The sequence below is a fragment of the Schistocerca gregaria genome, unplaced genomic scaffold (genome assembly GCF_023897955.1).
Source record: "Schistocerca gregaria isolate iqSchGreg1 unplaced genomic scaffold, iqSchGreg1.2 ptg000507l, whole genome shotgun sequence".
NCBI classification, from domain to species: domain Eukaryota; kingdom Metazoa; phylum Arthropoda; class Insecta; order Orthoptera; family Acrididae; genus Schistocerca; species Schistocerca gregaria.
Window position 1 is genome coordinate 87,745 of NW_026061910.1, and position 21,053 is coordinate 108,797.

Genomic DNA, 21,053 nt, shown 5'->3' on the forward strand with positions numbered 1-21,053 from the left:
TGGCTATCTTCATTTCTTGCTTTCTTGTCGCTACCCCTGCCAGCCGTTTTTTCATGCTACCTTTCTCATGTGACAAAGATGCTTCCATACTGATTTTAAACTATCGTAAGATACGATATTAAGGAACTCAGTTTGAAAAGAGTGCGCCAAGGAAGACTTGCAAAGAGTCTCTGGAAATAACAAAACAGTATGAAGTGACAGAAATGTTGTGAAATACGTCAGGGCATATTGTTTTGTAGCAGTGCACAACGGCAAATTTGTAAACAAAAATTTACCTTTCGTCGCTACAAGAGATGGATACTTTGTCGAAAAGCCTGTGTCTTGTGTGCATGTTTTCGCACCTTTCCACGGCACGGCGCGGCACAGAGCTGCTCTGGTAGCTCCGAACGGCCGCACACGTCGCCTCGGACACGCCGGTTCGGCCCGCGCCCATCTCGCAGATGTTCCTCGTGCTTGTGCTGTCATATGGACCGCGACCCGAGCGGCAGCGAGCGGCAGTCGAGCAAAGTCGGGACAAGTCGGGACGGAAGGTGACAGCCGATTATGCACCGTGCGAATTACGCAAATATCTAGAAGCGCGACGCGTGTCAGGCAGGTGAGAACGCTTCTCTCGGTCCAGCAGGACACTGCCACACCCCGCGCAGTCCACCCGCCGCCCGGCCGCGCGCAATCCCTGCGACGGACAACAATAACAAGGTGCGTCTCCCGCGAGTGTCGGAGGCCGCACGAACCAAACGAATGACAGGCGGTGCAACGAGCAGCTGTGTTGTGCGTCTGACCCACGTGGCGGCGCGCCGCACTGCGCGTCGCCTTCGAGGTGGAAGGACGTGCTTTGCGTCAAATGTGCCACCGAAAATGGCGATTGCGTGTATTGGGAGGAGAGGCGAAGCCTTCTTGTGCCGTGCGGCTACAGTATAAGGACGCCAACGGCCATACCATGTTGAATACACCGGTTCTCGTCCGATCACCGAAGTTAAGCAACATCGGGCCCGGTTAGTACTTGGATGGGTGACCGCCTGGGAACACCGGGTGCTGTTGGCTCCCTCTCTTCTTTTAAATTTTATGTCACTACACCTGCCAGCCCTCTTTTCATACAAACTCTCAGGTGCGACGAAGATGCTTCCACAAGCATTTTAAACTACTGTATTAAACGTAAGATGCGAAATTACAGTAATGAACTCAGTTTGTACAAGAATGCGCGGAGGAAGAGTGCTAGGAACTCGTTGAAAATAACGAAACACTGCGAATCGACAGATGTGCTCTTGAAATGCGTCAGAGCCTACTGTTTTGTAGGAGCGCTAAATTCCAAAAACTAACTACATTAAAAAAAACCTGTTCCCGTCCGACCACCGAAGATAAGCAACAACGTTTATATTCGGATCGGCGACCGCCTGGGAACTCTGGCTATCTTCATTTCTTGCTTTCTTGTCGCTACCCCTGCCAGCCGTTTTTTCATGCTACCTTTCTCATGTGACAAAGATGCTTCCATACTGATTTTAAACTATCGTAAGATACGATATTAAGGAACTCAGTTTGAAAAGAGTGCGCCAAGGAAGACTTGCAAAGAGTCTCTGGAAATAACAAAACAGTATGAAGTGACAGAAATGTTGTGAAATACGTCAGGGCATATTGTTTTGTAGCAGTGCACAACGGCAAATTTGTAAACAAAAATTTACCTTTCGTCGCTACAAGAGATGGATACTTTGTCGAAAAGCCTGTGTCTTGTGTGCATGTTTTCGCACCTTTCCACGGCACGGCGCGGCACAGAGCTGCTCTGGTAGCTCCGAACGGCCGCACACGTCGCCTCGGACACGCCGGTTCGGCCCGCGCCCATCTCGCAGATGTTCCTCGTGCTTGTGCTGTCATATGGACCGCGACCCGAGCGGCAGCGAGCGGCAGTCGAGCAAAGTCGGGACAAGTCGGGACGGAAGGTGACAGCCGATTATGCACCGTGCGAATTACGCAAATATCTAGAAGCGCGACGCGTGTCAGGCAGGTGAGAACGCTTCTCTCGGTCCAGCAGGACACTGCCACACCCCGCGCAGTCCACCCGCCGCCCGGCCGCGCGCAATCCCTGCGACGGACAACAATAACAAGGTGCGTCTCCCGCGAGTGTCGGAGGCCGCACGAACCAAACGAATGACAGGCGGTGCAACGAGCAGCTGTGTTGTGCGTCTGACCCACGTGGCGGCGCGCCGCACTGCGCGTCGCCTTCGAGGTGGAAGGACGTGCTTTGCGTCAAATGTGCCACCGAAAATGGCGATTGCGTGTATTGGGAGGAGAGGCGAAGCCTTCTTGTGCCGTGCGGCTACAGTATAAGGACGCCAACGGCCATACCATGTTGAATACACCGGTTCTCGTCCGATCACCGAAGTTAAGCAACATCGGGCCCGGTTAGTACTTGGATGGGTGACCGCCTGGGAACACCGGGTGCTGTTGGCTCCCTCTCTTCTTTTAAATTTTATGTCACTACACCTGCCAGCCCTCTTTTCATACAAACTCTCAGGTGCGACGAAGATGCTTCCACAAGCATTTTAAACTACTGTATTAAACGTAAGATGCGAAATTACAGTAATGAACTCAGTTTGTACAAGAATGCGCGGAGGAAGAGTGCTAGGAACTCGTTGAAAATAACGAAACACTGCGAATCGACAGATGTGCTCTTGAAATGCGTCAGAGCCTACTGTTTTGTAGGAGCGCTAAATTCCAAAAACTAACTACATTAAAAAAAACCTGTTCCCGTCCGACCACCGAAGATAAGCAACAACGTTTATATTCGGATCGGCGACCGCCTGGGAACTCTGGCTATCTTCATTTCTTGCTTTCTTGTCGCTACCCCTGCCAGCCGTTTTTTCATGCTACCTTTCTCATGTGACAAAGATGCTTCCATACTGATTTTAAACTATCGTAAGATACGATATTAAGGAACTCAGTTTGAAAAGAGTGCGCCAAGGAAGACTTGCAAAGAGTCTCTGGAAATAACAAAACAGTATGAAGTGACAGAAATGTTGTGAAATACGTCAGGGCATATTGTTTTGTAGCAGTGCACAACGGCAAATTTGTAAACAAAAATTTACCTTTCGTCGCTACAAGAGATGGATACTTTGTCGAAAAGCCTGTGTCTTGTGTGCATGTTTTCGCACCTTTCCACGGCACGGCGCGGCACAGAGCTGCTCTGGTAGCTCCGAACGGCCGCACACGTCGCCTCGGACACGCCGGTTCGGCCCGCGCCCATCTCGCAGATGTTCCTCGTGCTTGTGCTGTCATATGGACCGCGACCCGAGCGGCAGCGAGCGGCAGTCGAGCAAAGTCGGGACAAGTCGGGACGGAAGGTGACAGCCGATTATGCACCGTGCGAATTACGCAAATATCTAGAAGCGCGACGCGTGTCAGGCAGGTGAGAACGCTTCTCTCGGTCCAGCAGGACACTGCCACACCCCGCGCCGCACTGCGCGTCGCCTTCGAGGTGGAAGGACGTGCTTTGCGTCAAATGTGCCACCGAAAATGGCGATTGCGTGTATTGGGAGGAGAGGCGAAGCCTTCTTGTGCCGTGCGGCTACAGTATAAGGACGCCAACGGCCATACCATGTTGAATACACCGGTTCTCGTCCGATCACCGAAGTTAAGCAACATCGGGCCCGGTTAGTACTTGGATGGGTGACCGCCTGGGAACACCGGGTGCTGTTGGCTCCCTCTCTTCTTTTAAATTTTATGTCACTACACCTGCCAGCCCTCTTTTCATACAAACTCTCAGGTGCGACGAAGATGCTTCCACAAGCATTTTAAACTACTGTATTAAACGTAAGATGCGAAATTACAGTAATAAACTCAGTTTGTACAATAATGCGCGGAGGAAGAGTGCTAGGAACTCGTTGAAAATAACGAAACACTGCGAATCGACAGATGTGCTCTTGAAATGCGTCAGAGCCTACTGTTTTGTAGGAGCGCTAAATTCCAAAAACTAACTACATTAAAAAAAACCTGTTCCCGTCCGACCACCGAAGATAAGCAACAACGTTTATATTCGGATCGGCGACCGCCTGGGAACTCTGGCTGTCTTCATTTCTTGCTTTCTTGTCGCTACCCCTGCCAGCCGTTTTTTCATGCTACCTTTCTCATGTGACAAAGATGCTTCCATACTGATTTTAAACTATCGTAAGATACGATATTAAGGAACTCAGTTTGAAAAGAGTGCGCCAAGGAAGACTTGCAAAGAGTCTCTGGAAATAACAAAACAGTATGAAGTGACAGAAATGTTGTGAAATACGTCAGGGCATATTGTTTTGTAGCAGTGCACAACGGCAAATTTGTAAACAAAAATTTACCTTTCGTCGCTACAAGAGATGGATACTTTGTCGAAAAGCCTGTGTCTTGTGTGCATGTTTTCGCACCTTTCCACGGCACGGCGCGGCACAGAGCTGCTCTGGTAGCTCCGAACGGCCGCACACGTCGCCTCGGACACGCCGGTTCGGCCCGCGCCCATCTCGCAGATGTTCCTCGTGCTTGTGCTGTCATATGGACCGCGACCCGAGCGGCAGCGAGCGGCAGTCGAGCAAACTCGGGACAAGTCGGGACGGAAGGTGACAGCCGATTATGCACCGTGCGAATTACGCAAATATCTAGAAGCGCGACGCGTGTCAGGCAGGTGAGAACGCTTCTCTCGGTCCAGCAGGACACTGCCACACCCCGCGCAGTCCACCCGCCGCCCGGCCGCGCGCAATCCCTGCGACGGACAACAATAACAAGGTGCGTCTCCCGCGAGTGTCGGAGGCCGCACGAACCAAACGAATGACAGGCGGTGCAACGAGCAGCTGTGTTGTGCGTCTGACCCACGTGGCGGCGCGCCGCACTGCGCGTCGCCTTCGAGGTGGAAGGACGTGCTTTGCGTCAAATGTGCCACCGAAAATGGCGATTGCGTGTATTGGGAGGAGAGGCGAAGCCTTCTTGTGCCGTGCGGCTACAGTATAAGGACGCCAACGGCCATACCATGTTGAATACACCGGTTCTCGTCCGATCACCGAAGTTAAGCAACATCGGGCCCGGTTAGTACTTGGATGGGTGACCGCCTGGGAACACCGGGTGCTGTTGGCTCCCTCTCTTCTTTTAAATTTTATGTCACTACACCTGCCAGCCCTCTTTTCATACAAACTCTCAGGTGCGACGAAGATGCTTCCACAAGCATTTTAAACTACTGTATTAAACGTAAGATGCGAAATTACAGTAATGAACTCAGTTTGTACAAGAATGCGCGGAGGAAGAGTGCTAGGAACTCGTTGAAAATAACGAAACACTGCGAATCGACAGATGTGCTCTTGAAATGCGTCAGAGCCTACTGTTTTGTAGGAGCGCTAAATTCCAAAAACTAACTACATTAAAAAAAAACCTGTTCCCGTCCGACCACCGAAGATAAGCAACAACGTTTATATTCGGATCGGCGACCGCCTGGGAACTCTGGCTGTCTTCATTTCTTGCTTTCTTGTCGCTACCCCTGCCAGCCGTTTTTTCATGCTACCTTTCTCATGTGACAAAGATGCTTCCATACTGATTTTAAACTATCGTAAGATACGATATTAAGGAACTCAGTTTGAAAAGAGTGCGCCAAGGAAGACTTGCAAAGAGTCTCTGGAAATAACAAAACAGTATGAAGTGACAGAAATGTTGTGAAATACGTCAGGGCATATTGTTTTGTAGCAGTGCACAACGGCAAATTTGTAAACAAAAATTTACCTTTCGTCGCTACAAGAGATGGATACTTTGTCGAAAAGCCTGTGTCTTGTGTGCATGTTTTCGCACCTTTCCACGGCACGGCGCGGCACAGAGCTGCTCTGGTAGCTCCGAACGGCCGCACACGTCGCCTCGGACACGCCGGTTCGGCCCGCGCCCATCTCGCAGATGTTCCTCGTGATTGTGCTGTCACATGGACCGCGACCCGAGCGGCAGCGAGCGGCAGTCGAGCAAAGTCGGGACAAGTCGGGACGGAAGGTGACAGCCGATTATGCACCGTGCGAATTACGCAAATATCTAGAAGCGCGACGCGTGTCAGGCAGGTGAGAACGCTTCTCTCGGTCCAGCAGGACACTGCCACACCCCGCGCAGTCCACCCGCCGCCCGGCCGCGCGCAATCCCTGCGACGGACAACAATAACAAGGTGCGTCTCCCGCGAGTGTCGGAGGCCGCACGAACCAAACGAATGACAGGCGGTGCAACGAGCAGCTGTGTTGTGCGTCTGACCCACGTGGCGGCGCGCCGCACTGCGCGTCGCCTTCGAGGTGGAAGGACGTGCTTTGCGTCAAATGTGCCACCGAAAATGGCGATTGCGTGTATTGGGAGGAGAGGCGAAGCCTTCTTGTGCCGTGCGGCTACAGTATAAGGACGCCAACGGCCATACAATGTTGAATACACCGGTTCTCGTCCGATCACCGAAGTTAAGCAACATCGGGCCCGGTTAGTACTTGGATGGGTGACCGCCTGGGAACACCGGGTGCTGTTGGCTCCCTCTCTTCTTTTAAATTTTATGTCACTACACCTGCCAGCCCTCTTTTCATACAAACTCTCAGGTGCGACGAAGATGCTTCCACAAGCATTTTAAACTACTGTATTAAACGTAAGATGCGAAATTACAGTAATGAACTCAGTTTGTACAAGAATGCGCGGAGGAAGAGTGCTAGGAACTCGTTGAAAATAACGAAACACTGCGAATCGACAGATGTGCTCTTGAAATGCGTCAGAGCCTACTGTTTTGTAGGAGCGCTAAATTCCAAAAACTAACTACATTAAAAAAAACCTGTTCCCGTCCGACCACCGAAGATAAGCAACAACGTTTATATTCGGATCGGCGACCGCCTGGGAACTCTGGCTGTCTTCATTTCTTGCTTTCTTGTCGCTACCCCTGCCAGCCGTTTTTTCATGCTACCTTTCTCATGTGACAAAGATGCTTCCATACTGATTTTAAACTATCGTAAGATACGATATTAAGGAACTCAGTTTGAAAAGAGTGCGCCAAGGAAGACTTGCAAAGAGTCTCTGGAAATAACAAAACAGTATGAAGTGACAGAAATGTTGTGAAATACGTCAGGGCATATTGTTTTGTAGCAGTGCACAACGGCAAATTTGTAAACAAAAATTTACCTTTCGTCGCTACAAGAGATGGATACTTTGTCGAAAAGCCTGTGTCTTGTGTGCATGTTTTCGCACCTTTCCACGGCACGGCGCGGCACAGAGCTGCTCTGGTAGCTCCGAACGGCCGCACACGTCGCCTCGGACACGCCGGTTCGGCCCGCGCCCATCTCGCAGATGTTCCTCGTGCTTGTGCTGTCACATGGACCGCGACCCGAGCGGCAGCGAGCGGCAGTCGAGCAAAGTCGGGACAAGTCGGGACGGAAGGTGACAGCCGATTATGCACCGTGCGAATTACGCAAATATCTAGAAGCGCGACGCGTGTCAGGCAGGTGAGAACGCTTCTCTCGGTCCAGCAGGACACTGCCACACCCCGCGCAGTCCACCCGCCGCCCGGCCGCGCGCAATCCCTGCGACGGACAACAATAACAAGGTGCGTCTCCCGCGAGTGTCGGAGGCCGCACGAACCAAACGAATGACAGGCGGTGCAACGAGCAGCTGTGTTGTGCGTCTGACCCACGTGGCGGCGCGCCGCACTGCGCGTCGCCTTCGAGGTGGAAGGACGTGCTTTGCGTCAAATGTGCCACCGAAAATGGCGATTGCGTGTATTGGGAGGAGAGGCGAAGCCTTCTTGTGCCGTGCGGCTACAGTATAAGGACGCCAATGGCCATACCATGTTGAATACACCGGTTCTCGTCCGATCACCGAAGTTAAGCAACATCGGGCCCGGTTAGTACTTGGATGGGTGACCGCCTGGGAACACCGGGTGCTGTTGGCTCCCTCTCTTCTTTTAAATTTTATGTCACTACACCTGCCAGCCCTCTTTTCATACAAACTCTCAGGTGCGACGAAGATGCTTCCACAAGCATTTTAAACTACTGTATTAAACGTAAGATGCGAAATTACAGTAATGAACTCAGTTTGTACAAGAATGCGCGGAGGAAGAGTGCTAGGAACTCGTTGAAAATAACGAAACACTGCGAATCGACAGATGTGCTCTTGAAATGCGTCAGAGCCTACTGTTTTGTAGGAGCGCTAAATTCCAAAAACTAACTACATTAAAAAAAACCTGTTCCCGTCCGACCACCGAAGATAAGCAACAACGTTTATATTCGGATCGGCGACCGCCTGGGAACTCTGGCTGTCTTCATTTCTTGCTTTCTTGTCGCTACCCCTGCCAGCCGTTTTTTCATGCTACCTTTCTCATGTGACAAAGATGCTTCCATACTGATTTTAAACTATCGTAAGATACGATATTAAGGAACTCAGTTTGAAAAGAGTGCGCCAAGGAAGACTTGCAAAGAGTCTCTGGAAATAACAAAACAGTATGAAGTGACAGAAATGTTGTGAAATACGTCAGGGCATATTGTTTTGTAGCAGTGCACAACGGCAAATTTGTAAACAAAAATTTACCTTTCGTCGCTACAAGAGATGGATACTTTGTCGAAAAGCCTGTGTCTTGTGTGCATGTTTTCGCACCTTTCCACGGCACGGCGCGGCACAGAGCTGCTCTGGTAGCTCCGAACGGCCGCACACGTCGCCTCGGACACGCCGGTTCGGCCCGCGCCCATCTCGCAGATGTTCCTCGTGCTTGTGCTGTCATATGGACCGCGACCCGAGCGGCAGCGAGCGGCAGTCGAGCAAAGTCGGGACAAGTCGGGACGGAAGGTGACAGCCGATTATGCACCGTGCGAATTACGCAAATATCTAGAAGCGCGACGCGTGTCAGGCAGGTGAGAACGCTTCTCTCGGTCCAGCAGGACACTGCCACACCCCGCGCCGCACTGCGCGTCGCCTTCGAGGTGGAAGGACGTGCTTTGCGTCAAATGTGCCACCGAAAATGGCGATTGCGTGTATTGGGAGGAGAGGCGAAGCCTTCTTGTGCAGTGCGGCTACAGTATAAGGACGCCAACGGCCATACCATGTTGAATACACCGGTTCTCGTCCGATCACCGAAGTTAAGCAACATCGGGCCCGGTTAGTACTTGGATGGGTGACCGCCTGGGAACACCGGGTGCTGTTGGCTCCCTCTCTTCTTTTAAATTTTATGTCACTACACCTGCCAGCCCTCTTTTCATACAAACTCTCAGGTGCGACGAAGATGCTTCCACAAGCATTTTAAACTACTGTATTAAACGTAAGATGCGAAATTACAGTAATGAACTCAGTTTGTACAAGAATGCGCGGAGGAAGAGTGCTAGGAACTCGTTGAAAATAACGAAACACTGCGAATCGACAGATGTGCTCTTGAAATGCGTCAGAGCCTACTGTTTTGTAGGAGCGCTAAATTCCAAAAACTAACTACATTAAAAAAAAACCTGTTCCCGTCCGACCACCGAAGATAAGCAACAACGTTTATATTCGGATCGGCGACCGCCTGGGAACTCTGGCTGTCTTCATTTCTTGCTTTCTTGTCGCTACCCCTGCCAGCCGTTTTTTCATGCTACCTTTCTCATGTGACAAAGATGCTTCCATACTGATTTTAAACTATCGTAAGATACGATATTAAGGAACTCAGTTTGAAAAGAGTGCGCCAAGGAAGACTTGCAAAGAGTCTCTGGAAATAACAAAACAGTATGAAGTGACAGAAATGTTGTGAAATACGTCAGGGCATATTGTTTTGTAGCAGTGCACAACGGCAAATTTGTAAACAAAAATTTACCTTTCGTCGCTACAAGAGATGGATACTTTGTCGAAAAGCCTGTGTCTTGTGTGCATGTTTTCGCACCTTTCCACGGCACGGCGCGGCACAGAGCTGCTCTGGTAGCTCCGAACGGCCGCACACGTCGCCTCGGACACGCCGGTTCGGCCCGCGCCCATCTCGCAGATGTTCCTCGTGCTTGTGCTGTCATATGGACCGCGACCCGAGCGGCAGCGAGCGGCAGTCGAGCAAAGTCGGGACAAGTCGGGACGGAAGGTGACAGCCGATTATGCACCGTGCGAATTACGCAAATATCTAGAAGCGCGACGCGTGTCAGGCAGGTGAGAACGCTTCTCTCGGTCCAGCAGGACACTGCCACACCCCGCGCAGTCCACCCGCCGCCCGGCCGCGCGCAATCCCTGCGACGGACAACAATAACAAGGTGCGTCTCCCGCGAGTGTCGGAGGCCGCACGAACCAAACGAATGACAGGCGGTGCAACGAGCAGCTGTGTTGTGCGTCTGACCCACGTGGCGGCGCGCCGCACTGCGCGTCGCCTTCGAGGTGGAAGGACGTGCTTTGCGTCAAATGTGCCACCGAAAATGGCGATTGCGTGTATTGGGAGGAGAGGCGAAGCCTTCTTGTGCCGTGCGGCTACAGTATAAGGACGCCAACGGCCATACCATGTTGAATACACCGGTTCTCGTCCGATCACCGAAGTTAAGCAACATCGGGCCCGGTTAGTACTTGGCTGTCTGCCCGCCTGGCAACACCTCGGTGCCGAGCGAGCAGTACTTCCGCGTGCGACTTGGCCGGCGGCGCCTCGCGTGTCGTCTGCTCTTCTCTGCCTAGCGGCTGTATATTTCATCACAGACTGTAAGTTATGGCAACGATTTACGATGACAGTGAAGAACGCCAAAATAACATTCAATGTGAGTTCGATCGTTCTGTAGACAAGCCCTCGGCCTTTGAAATCCACCGTTGGATTCTAGAAGATCTGTTGTTAACGCACGATGACGTTCTCGGTATCCAATTCGATACTTTTCTTAACTCTGTGTTCTTGAAGTTGAAAAATTCCGAAATGTGTGATCATGTTGTGTCTGTCAATGACGGTGTCCGAAAATTTCGTCACCTTGACGGTCGCGTAAGCAATGTTAATGTGTCGCATGCTGGCTTTGGCATTAGGCAAATTCGTATGTTTAACCTACCATTTGAAATTCGAAATGACACAATTGCTCGTTATTTGCGGCCGTATGGCACTGTTTTGTCTGTAGTGAAGGAAAAGTGGTCCTCCGCGTACTTGTTTCAAGTAGAAAACGGAGTGAGAAGTGTGAAAATGGTTGTTAGACAGCACATTCCTTCGTTTGTTTTGGTTAACGGCCACCGCGCGTTCGTTACTTATAGTGGACAGCCACAAACATGTTCTTTTTGTGGTGGCGTTGGCCATTATAGACAGGATTGTCCTAAACGGAAACGGCCTGCCCAGCTGCCCACTGTAGGTAATTTCAATGATGCCAGCTTTGCTTCTGTGGCCGCCACGGGTTTGGGTACCGCCCCCCCCCGCGCCCGCGCGCCGTGTAGCTGACGCTAACTTTGCTGCCACCCCGATGGCTATGGATGTGTCCACTACCGATAGTGACTCTGCTTCTGTGTCTGCTGTGTTAGATTCAATGTCTCCGGCTCCGGCTGACGGGACAACTATCGAAAATCTGGTAGTAACGAATGTTTCACAAGAGACAGTGTCCGAACCCGTGCAGCAGTCGGCGCGTGATTTAGTGTCGGAACCTGTTTCGCTGTCAGTGACAGTACCGGAACAGTCCGGTTCTTTGATTGCCCCTGTTACTGTGCCTGCCGGTTCTCCTAATTCCGCTGCTGCTGTGGAATCACAGGCATTTTTTGTAGCACCGAAACCGAGACGGGACGAACGTTCGTCTCGTAGTTCAAGTCGCAACGTTCGCGTAGTGTTGGTCGGTCGCCTCCCTCTGATAGGGGTCTTCCGCGACCCGATCGCAGTCCGTCTCCGGTTGGGCGTTCCCCCGACGCCTCCCGACCGACACGACCCGGTCGGCAGGCTTCCCAACAGCGTGCTTCACGACGGGACCTTGCCGACGAGCGGCGTTCGTCTCAGGCCCCTGGCTCTGGGCGTCAGCCCGTGGACCAACAACAACAACGGCGCGCCTCTCCTCGCCGTCAGCTGCCTGCCGAAATCAATGTTGCTGATCAAAAACGTGACGTTGCTGTTCGGCACTTAAGGACTGTCTTAAGCCAGCCGGGCGCAGGCGACGACTCCGGGCAACCGACCGACACTGTTTCACCTGTGTTGACACCGCAATTGCCGACCAAACGTAAGGCGGAAGACACACACCAACGTCGCATTTGTCCTTCTGCTACTGAACGTGCGCCGGCTTCTTCTCCTGATGTCGAGATGTCTGTCGTTGGCCCCATGTCGGTGGACTCTAGCGGAACGGATTCTGGGACCGCGCCACCCCCACCCCCCCCTCCCGCCGCCCCCCAGGACTGGGCGGCGGACGTGGAGGCCAGTGACGCGACTTAGTGTGTGCAGGTGTTGTTTCCTCCTCTCGCGCACATTTGCATGATCTATGTTTTTTTTAGCTATTTTATTGCTGCTTCTGCGGTGCCCTCGTTTGGTTTTTTGTTGGTCGTTTTCGCGTGGTGAGCTCCGTTTGCCTTTATTCACCGACCGCCGCAAGATCCTCCGTCGTTATTCGGCGTCGATGTTCTATCTGTTTTAAATGACGGGTTATGGGAGCCGTGCTCTGTTTTCAATGGGGGACGGCCTATCATAGTCGTCTTTTTTAGTGCATTGCGCCGATTGGATGCTATGGATCCGGCTGACGGGATTTCAACTCGTCTCTCTGGTGTATTTTATCCTTTTGTGGTGGTTGTCTTTTGCCGATCATTGCTGTTTTTCTCCACATGTAAGGTTTTTATCAATTGTGCTCTTTTTTTTTTTTTTTTAATTATGTATGGATATTGAGCATTGTTCGTGGAACATTTTAACTGTTAATGTAAACAAATTGAGTGCCCAGTATAAGTTATCGGCTTTGCACACTTTTTTATGTGATTCTCACTGTCATGTCGCGTTATTACAGGAAGTTACGCGTACGGCTCTTTTGTATTTTATTGATTCCTCTGCTTTTACCGTTATTGATAATATCATGTCGGATGAACAGACTGGTACTGCCATTTTAGTCCGTCCGGGTTTTGATGTCAGTGACGTTGAAATATTGCCCAATGGTCGCGCAATCGCCTGTGTTATTAATGGTGTCACTTTTGTTAATGTCTATGCCCATGCCGGTGATAAACCAGCGCGGAATCAGTTTTACAGCCAGGATCTCTGTCAATTGCTCCATCGCAATACTAATGAATTAGTGCTTGGTGGCGATTTTAACGCCGTTATTGATGGTAGGGATCAGGAGCCGCGCCCTAATTGGTGTCAAGAGTTGCGCACTTTGGTTGATACTTTTCGCTTGCGGGACACGTGGCGTGTGCTCAACCCGGATAAAACACATTTCACCCACTTTTATGCCACCGGTCATAGTCGCTTGGACAGAATTTATGTGTCGTTGCCGCTTGCCGCCCATGTCACAAGGGCGGAAGTATTGCCGGTTATTTTTTCTGACCATTGTGGATTTTTGTGCCAACTTGTCTTACCGCGTGCGCGACCTCCTCGGCGTCCAAATATCTGGAAGCTTAATTGCAGTCTTTTAGATGATGACGCTCTTGCGTCCCAATTTACTGCTTTGTGGCGCAAGCTCTTGCGTGACAAGGGCGACGATGGCAGTACCATCAGGTGGTGGGTGGAGGTAGCGAAGCCGGCCATCAGGCGCTTTTTAATCAATTTTAGTCGCGATGCGGCGCATTGGCGCCGGTCGACGGCGAGATTTTACCAGTCCTGTTTAAAAGATCTAGCTCAGCGGGTCACTACGTCTCCACAGTTGCTTCCGGTTTTTAATCAGTTTAAAGCTCAACTTCTAGACGATCTTCGCCGGAAGGGGTTTGGGACAGTCACGCGTAGCCAACCTGTAGGTGCCGTTGAGGGGGAGCCGCTCTCTCTCTACCACCTGAACAGGGAGCGGAGGCGGCGGGAGAGGTTGGTTATTCGTAAGTGGCTCAAACAGGATGGGACGACGACTTCCGACTGGGTGGATATTGAGCGGGAGGTCCATGATCACTTTGCTGCGCTCTTTCACCCAGTAGACGCCGACCCCGGGGCGCTCCGCGATTTTTTGCAGGGGGTCCCACATGTTTTAACGCGACAAGACAGGGCCCATCTTAATGCGACTTTTACTTCTGAGGATCTCTCTGCGGCGGTGAAAAGTAGTCCTAGGGGCAAATCCCCTGGTATGGACGGAATCCCCGCGGAATTTTATTTAAAATTTTTCCCTCTTCTAAGCGAGCGATGTTTTAACTGTGATCATGAACGAAATCCATAACGGTGTTGACATCCCGGCGGAGTTTGCGGAAGGGCGTGTTGCACTTCTCCCTAAATCAACCGCGACGCCGCGTATAGACAGTGTTCGCCCTATAACCCTCTTGAACGCTGATTATAAGATTATGGCGCGGTGTGTTACGCACAGGATGCAGGTCGTTCTGCCCAAGGTCATCAGTGAATATCAAACTTGTGCTGTGGCCGACAGGAACATTTTCGATGCCGTCCTGGCTTATCGCGACTGCATCGGATATGTAAAGGGTCACAGGCTCCGAGCGGCTGCGATCTTGCTAGTAGACTTTAAAAACGCCTTTGATCGGATCAGCCATTCCTATCTGCGGCGAGTGATGATCGGCCTGGGTTTTGGGTCCAAACTAACGAAGATGGTGTACAATATCTTGCGTAATGCCACTTCTCGGGTGGTCATCAACGGTATTCCTGGTAGCGTCATCCCCATTGGTCGTTCTGTCCGACAGGGGTGTCCTCTGTCTATGGCGCTTTTCGCCTTGGCGTTGGACCCACTCCTACGTTGTATAGCCCGGGAGTGCCGGGGTATTCGGCTTGGCGACGTTCAGCTGGTATGTCGGGCGTATGCTGATGACCTGGGGGTCTTCATTGATCACCCAGAGGATCTTGATCGCTTGCGTGGTGTTTTGGACCGTTTTGAGAGGGCGACGGGGGCTATCGTCAACCCTCGTAAGACTGTCTTGCTTCCCCTTACACCTCGATTACGCACTGTCAGCGGCGATTGGTTTTGTGTGAAGCAACAGCACACGGTGCTCGGTGTCATTCTAACTGACAACACACAGCGTATGGAAGCCCTTAATTGGCGTTCCACATTATACAAGATCCGAGCTGTTGCTAAACTCTACGCCTCTCGGAACCTGGCGCTTCGGGAGAAGGTGGCTCTCATTAACACGAATATCTTCGCCAAAGCGTGGTATCTGGCACAAGTTCTCCCAGTGCCAAAAGAATTGGAAAGGGCCATCCAACAAGCAGTTTATTGGCTGCTATGGAAGGGCGATATTTTTAAGGTCTCCTTGGCGACGTGTACTTTAAGCTTGCAGGAAGGGGGGCTAGGTTTGGTTGACTTCCGATCTAAGTGTGCGGCGCTCCTTGTGAAACGGACCACAGTGGTGATTGACAAGGGGCCGCACAGTCCGACAGCTGCCTTGTTTCGTCATTACCGCCCACCATCAGTAGTAGCCCCTGTTTCAATCAGTCACATTCCGTATGTGTTGAATTTCGTGCGCCGCTATTATGTTTACAATAGTTATCTTGTGTTTGGTGACGTCTGTACATGTAGTGTTACTGAGATAATTCGAGCTCTTCGAGGGACGCCGATTAGGAACAAATGGGAATATCGGTTGCCACAGCATGATTGGAAGCTGGTGTGGAAGAACCTTGCTACCGCCGCCGTCCCTGCCGCCGTTCATGCTACTTGGTATAAAGTGGTCAACCGGACTATCCCGACAAATGCCAATCTTTGTGCTATTAATTTGATTTCTTCGGGAGAGTGTGAATTGTGTGCAGAGGAGGACACTATCGAACATCGTTTTGTGTGTGACAAATTTCGTGTGGTCTGGGACATTGCCTGTGACATGGTTCGTCTGATTAACAGGGTGGACAGGCGGCACGTGACAACCATGGACGCCATAGTGCCTCAGTGCGCGGCTTACCCGGCCACCAAAAGAAATGCGACGTTATGGATTCTTGGACATACAGTTTACTGTATCTTTACCCTGAAAGTGACTGATGCCGTCGATTTTCTATCCTATTTGTGGACGGAACACCGTCAGGACTTTGCTCGTGCGGCTTATACTCAGACTTTTGCCAATTTTTTGCGTGTGGCCTTGGACCATGCCTATGCTAAATTTTTGATATCTACATAGGACTGCCTACCAATTTTGACTGTTATCGCGTTATCCTCCAGTGGTAATGCCGGTGCTATGACTTATGTTGCTTCGACGGGACTTTGCTGCTTACAACGGAACTTTCTTTCTACGAATGATGGAACTAAATTTGAATGCCAATGTGTGTTATATGGAACGAACATTATCGACAACGTATCCTGTTCTCGGGTTATGTGGATGTTTTATTAGTAGGAGTTAACTTGTGCTTTATTTATTTGTTTTTCTTTGTTCTGAGGACATTTTTTCTTTCATTTCCTCTCCCAAGATGACCGAGGAGACAGTGTCGAGAAGGACTTTTTCCTTACTTTTACGTGTGCATGTACGTTGGATTCCTTATACTTTCTGTGGGTGGATGTTTTTCAGTTTGTGATTCTTCTCGCCGTCATATCCGAAGATCATTGGCGGAGACCGTTTGATTAGATTTATTTTTTTCTTTCCAAACAAAAAAAAAAAAAAAAAAAAAAGAGAAAAAAAAAAAAAAGGTGCTGTTGGCTCCCTCTCTTCTTTTAAATTTTATGTCACTACACCTGCCAGCCCTCTTTTCATACAAACTCTCAGGTGCGACGAAGATGCTTCCACAAGCATTTTAAACTACTGTATTAAACGTAAGATGCGAAATTACAGTAATGAACTCAGTTTGTACAAGAATGCGCGGAGGAAGAGTGCTAGGAACTCGTTGAAAATAACGAAACACTGCGAATCGACAGATGTGCTCTTGAAATGCGTCAGAGCCTACTGTTTTGTAGGAGCGCTAAATTCCAAAAACTAACTACATTAAAAAAAACCTGTTCCCGTCCGACCACCGAAGATAAGCAACAACGTTTATATTCGGATCGGCGACCGCCTGGGAACTCTGGCTGTCTTCATTTCTTGCTTTCTTGTCGCTACCCCTGCCAGCCGTTTTTTCATGCTACCTTTCTCATGTGACAAAGATGCTTCCATACTGATTTTAAACTATCGTAAGATACGATATTAAGGAACTCAGTTTGAAAAGAGTGCGCCAAGGAAGACTTGCAAAGAGTCTCTGGAAATAACAAAACAGTATGAAGTGACAGAAATGTTGTGAAATACGTCAGGGCATATTGTTTTGTAGCAGTGCACAACGGCAAAATTGTAAACAAAAATTTACCTTTCGTCGCTACAAGAGATGGATACTTTGTCGAAAAGCCTGTGTCTTGTGTGCATGTTTTCGCACCTTTCCACGGCACGGCGCGGCACAGAGCTGCTCTGGTAGCTCCGAACGGCCGCACACGTCGCCTCGGACACGCCGGTTCGGCCCGCGCCCATCTCGCAGATGTTCCTCGTGCTTGTGCTGTCATATGGACCGCGACCCGAGCGGCAGCGAGCGGCAGTCGAGCAAAGTCGGGACAAGTCGGGACGGAAGGTGACAGCCGATTATGCACCGTGCGAATTACGCAAATATCTAGAAGCGCGACGCGTGTCAGGCAGGTGAGAACGCTTCTCTCGGTCCAGCAGGACACTGCCACACCCCGCGCAGTCCACCCGCCGCCCGGCCGCGCGCAATCCCTGCGACGGACAACAATAACAAGGTGCGTCTCCCGCGAGTGTCGGAGGCCGCACGAACCAAACGAATGACAGGCGGTGCAACGAGCAGCTGTGTTGTGCGTCTGACCCACGTGGCGGCGCGCCGCACTGCGCGTCGCCTTCGAGGTGGAAGGACGTGCTTTGCGTCAAATGTGCCACCGAAAATGGCGATTGCGTGTATTGGGAGGAGAGGCGAAGCCTTCTTGTGCCGTGCGGCTACAGTATAAGGACGCCAACGGCCATACCATGTTGAATACACCGGTTCTCGTCCGATCACCGAAGTTAAGCAACATCGGGCCCGGTTAGTACTTGGATGGGTGACCGCCTGGGAACACCGGGTGCTGTTGGCTCCCTCTCTTCTTTTAAATTTTATGTCACTACACCTGCCAGCCCTCTTTTCATACAAACTCTCAGGTGCGACGAAGATGCTTCCACAAGCATTTTAAACTACTGTATTAAACGTAAGATGCGAAATTACAGTAATGAACTCAGTTTGTACAAGAATGCGCGGAGGAAGAGTGCTAGGAACTCGTTGAAAATAACGAAACACTGCGAATCGACAGATGTGCTCTTGAAATGCGTCAGAGCCTACTGTTTTGTAGGAGCGCTAAATTCCAAAAACTAACTACATTAAAAAAAACCTGTTCCCGTCCGACCACCGAAGATAAGCAACAACGTTTATATTCGGATCGGCGACCGCCTGGGAACTCTGGCTGTCTTCATTTCTTGCTTTCTTGTCGCTACCCCTGCCAGCCGTTTTTTCATGCTACCTTTCTCATGTGACAAAGATGCTCACGCTTCTGGCGTGAGGTCGGTCGCTCGACGGCGCGTTCGGCGCGGGCCCGCCCGTAGCCGGCGCGCCGTAAGGCACGGAGGCTCGCACTGGGGCGTATCGCTTCCAGACGGGCGTGCCGCGGCACTCCTCACAGGGGAAGTGATGTGTCTCTTACAACCTCTCCTTCCCAAGTGGCTCTTTCCGCCTTCCCGTGGTGCCAGACGTTAAGCTTGGCATTTTGCCTTGCGACAAAAGGGAGAGCTGCGACCCAACCCGATGCGAAAGCGAAGGGTGCGTGGCACAGGGGGAGCTGTGTCAAGGGACGAACATCTGTCCCTTCCTGTTCGCAGGGCCCAGACCAACAGGAGCTCTGCATGCCGGCGACTTCGTTTGTCGGCGTGGGATCGCGGCGCGAGTCGGCAAGGGTGCCTCGCCGCGCCCCTGGGTAACCGGGGCGTGTTCTGCCAAACCCAGGAGGTGGTGACATCGCCTGGGCCAGGTTAACTGGGTCCAGACCGCCGAACGTCTGGGGGACCGGCCCGCCACCTGAGTAGGAGTGGGTCCTTGGCCGTAAGGTGGAAACTCGGGCTAGTAGGCGGCGAAGGGCGAGAGGTGCATCCGCCTCTCCGGAGTGCGGGGTGCAGTTGCCGAGGAGCGTCGCGTGAAATCGCCGATGACGGAGCCATCGATGGGGACCAGTGCGCTGGCGACGGCGCGCTGAACCCGGCAGCTCGGGAGTGCCCTTGACCTTGGGGCGAGGTCGGTGGGCGAGCTGCAAGAAGTCCCCCCCCATGCCAGAGGAGCCGGTCCGGGGCAAGAGACGGGCTCCCATCTTTCTTTTATCACTCGTATAATCATGGCGACAACCGATACGAGTGACTCGAGTGCGCCTCAACGGGCTTCTTTTGCGCCGCCTGATCCCTCTCCTCAGGATGAGTCGGGACAGGCCGAAAATGAAACTGTGACCCAGAGATTAGCACGAATCACGTTGCTCATGGAGCAAAACATTAAAAACGGGAAGATAAGTCAAGCAGGACTCTCAACAATTAAAAATGAACTGGCTGCATGGGCCATTGCCCACGCAAAGTTGGAAGGAAGGGTGGAAGAATTAGAGAAGGAAAACAATCGATTGAGGAAACAACCAGTTAAAACCTGGGCTGCCGTGGCAGCGCAAGCTCCCACGAAGCCCAAAACGACTAGAGATACCATAGATAAAGTGACTAAGAGGCCAGATACGGCAGTTTTCTTGAGGACCCTGCCGGGCCAAGACACAAGTGTCAAAAGAATCCAGGAGCTATTCACGACTACTGTGGACCCTGTAAAAGAGAAAATAAAGATCAAAAGAATCAAACCCAGCAAGAATTCAGTAATAGTGGAAGTCGCATCCGAAGAGGATAAAGAAAAAATATTGAACAACCACAAATTAAATTCAGTAATTAAGTGTGAGCCTCCAAGGAAAAGGAACCCTCTCGTGATTCTGTACGACGTTCCAACAGTAATGACCAATGAAGAGTTATGCGACACAATCAGGAAACAAAACTTTGAGCATCTGAGTGAAGAAGAGTTCAAAGACTGCTTTAAACTCAGATTCAAGACAGGTCCACGGGGTCGAGATGTGGTACATCACGTCGCTGAGGTTACAGCGCGGATGTGGAAAAGTATTACGACAATGGGCAAAATATATGTTGGCTTCCATGCCATCAACACTAGGGACTATGTCGTGGTACCTCGTTGCCACAACTGTGGCGACTTGGACCACATTCTCAGGCTGTGCACCAGGGAGTCGGCCTGCACAAAATGTGGAGAGAACGGTCACAACCGTAAAGACTGCAAGGCAGCAGCAATCTGCATACCATGCAGGAACCGAGGCAAGAAATCATGCGGAGCCACAGGTCGAAACTGCCCAACATACAGGATGCTTGAACAAAGACTGATTTCCAGGATTGATTATGGGTGAGCCCGGCATACTGAACAGGATGCCGAAACATAAGTCCCCGAGCAAAAGGAGGAGGGATGCTATGAGGGCTAACAAGTTTAAGTTGTTCTTAAGGTCGCTTACGAGCACCAAGAAAACTGAAAATAGAGCCACACAGACTGAGATCTATATGATAAATATGGCAATACAGACAGATCCCCCCATAGCTGCAGCTCCCTCCTCCGAAAGCCGGGGAGCAGAGCCGACAGAACACCAGAAACGGCAAGGGCATCCTGTGGCTGTGGCAGTTTCCAGAAAGGAGCAGAAAAAACTCATTCAACCGATACAGGAAAACTTGATAACCAGTAGCTCTAGTACAAGTTCTCCCACACAGGGTACTCCAGTAGTTAGACTACCACCTGTGGACCCTGTAAGAGTGTACCCCAACTTGGAGTACACCATGCAACTAGCAAGACTTGAGCAGCCGGCTACCCTGACCACTGCCCTGAGACATGTGGTTCGTGTAGGACACGAAGAGGGACGAAAGATAACCTTCTCGGTGATGGAGGCTGTGGACAGAATTCAACTAAAATCAGTGAATCTCCCCACTGACTTTGGAGCCCTGCGAGACTTGTTAAGAAAGGTGTTTGAAAGAAGGGGCGAGAAATTCGACCTAAATGACATCTACGAACAGGC

At 51.1% G+C, this 21,053-nt stretch overlaps 8 non-coding genes and 1 pseudogene across 8 annotated transcripts; all 9 read left to right on the forward strand.

The window, feature by feature from the left end:
* The first annotated feature begins 922 nt into the window (after positions 1-922).
* On the forward strand, positions 923-1,041 carry LOC126313807 (5S ribosomal RNA). Its single transcript, XR_007555421.1, has one exon. It is a non-coding gene; the product is annotated as a 5S ribosomal RNA (ribosomal RNA).
* A 1,282-nt stretch (positions 1,042-2,323) lies between these two features.
* LOC126313809 (5S ribosomal RNA) lies at positions 2,324-2,442 on the forward strand. The gene has a single exon (XR_007555422.1). It is a non-coding gene; the product is annotated as a 5S ribosomal RNA (ribosomal RNA).
* A 1,129-nt stretch (positions 2,443-3,571) lies between these two features.
* On the forward strand, positions 3,572-3,690 carry LOC126313810 (5S ribosomal RNA). Its single transcript, XR_007555423.1, has one exon. It is a non-coding gene; the product is annotated as a 5S ribosomal RNA (ribosomal RNA).
* Positions 3,691-4,972: 1,282 nt separating this feature from the next.
* LOC126313811 (5S ribosomal RNA) lies at positions 4,973-5,091 on the forward strand. Its single transcript, XR_007555424.1, has one exon. It is a non-coding gene; the product is annotated as a 5S ribosomal RNA (ribosomal RNA).
* A 1,283-nt stretch (positions 5,092-6,374) lies between these two features.
* Positions 6,375-6,493, forward strand: LOC126313920 (5S ribosomal RNA). Its single transcript, XR_007555522.1, has one exon. It is a non-coding gene; the product is annotated as a 5S ribosomal RNA (ribosomal RNA).
* A 1,282-nt stretch (positions 6,494-7,775) lies between these two features.
* On the forward strand, positions 7,776-7,894 carry LOC126313892 (5S ribosomal RNA). The gene has a single exon (XR_007555497.1). It is a non-coding gene; the product is annotated as a 5S ribosomal RNA (ribosomal RNA).
* A 1,129-nt stretch (positions 7,895-9,023) lies between these two features.
* On the forward strand, positions 9,024-9,142 carry LOC126313812 (5S ribosomal RNA). Its single transcript, XR_007555425.1, has one exon. It is a non-coding gene; the product is annotated as a 5S ribosomal RNA (ribosomal RNA).
* A 1,283-nt stretch (positions 9,143-10,425) lies between these two features.
* Positions 10,426-10,543, forward strand: LOC126313923 (5S ribosomal RNA; annotated as a pseudogene).
* Positions 10,544-17,898: 7,355 nt separating this feature from the next.
* On the forward strand, positions 17,899-18,017 carry LOC126313813 (5S ribosomal RNA). The gene has a single exon (XR_007555426.1). It is a non-coding gene; the product is annotated as a 5S ribosomal RNA (ribosomal RNA).
* The last annotated feature ends 3,036 nt before the right edge of the window (positions 18,018-21,053 follow it).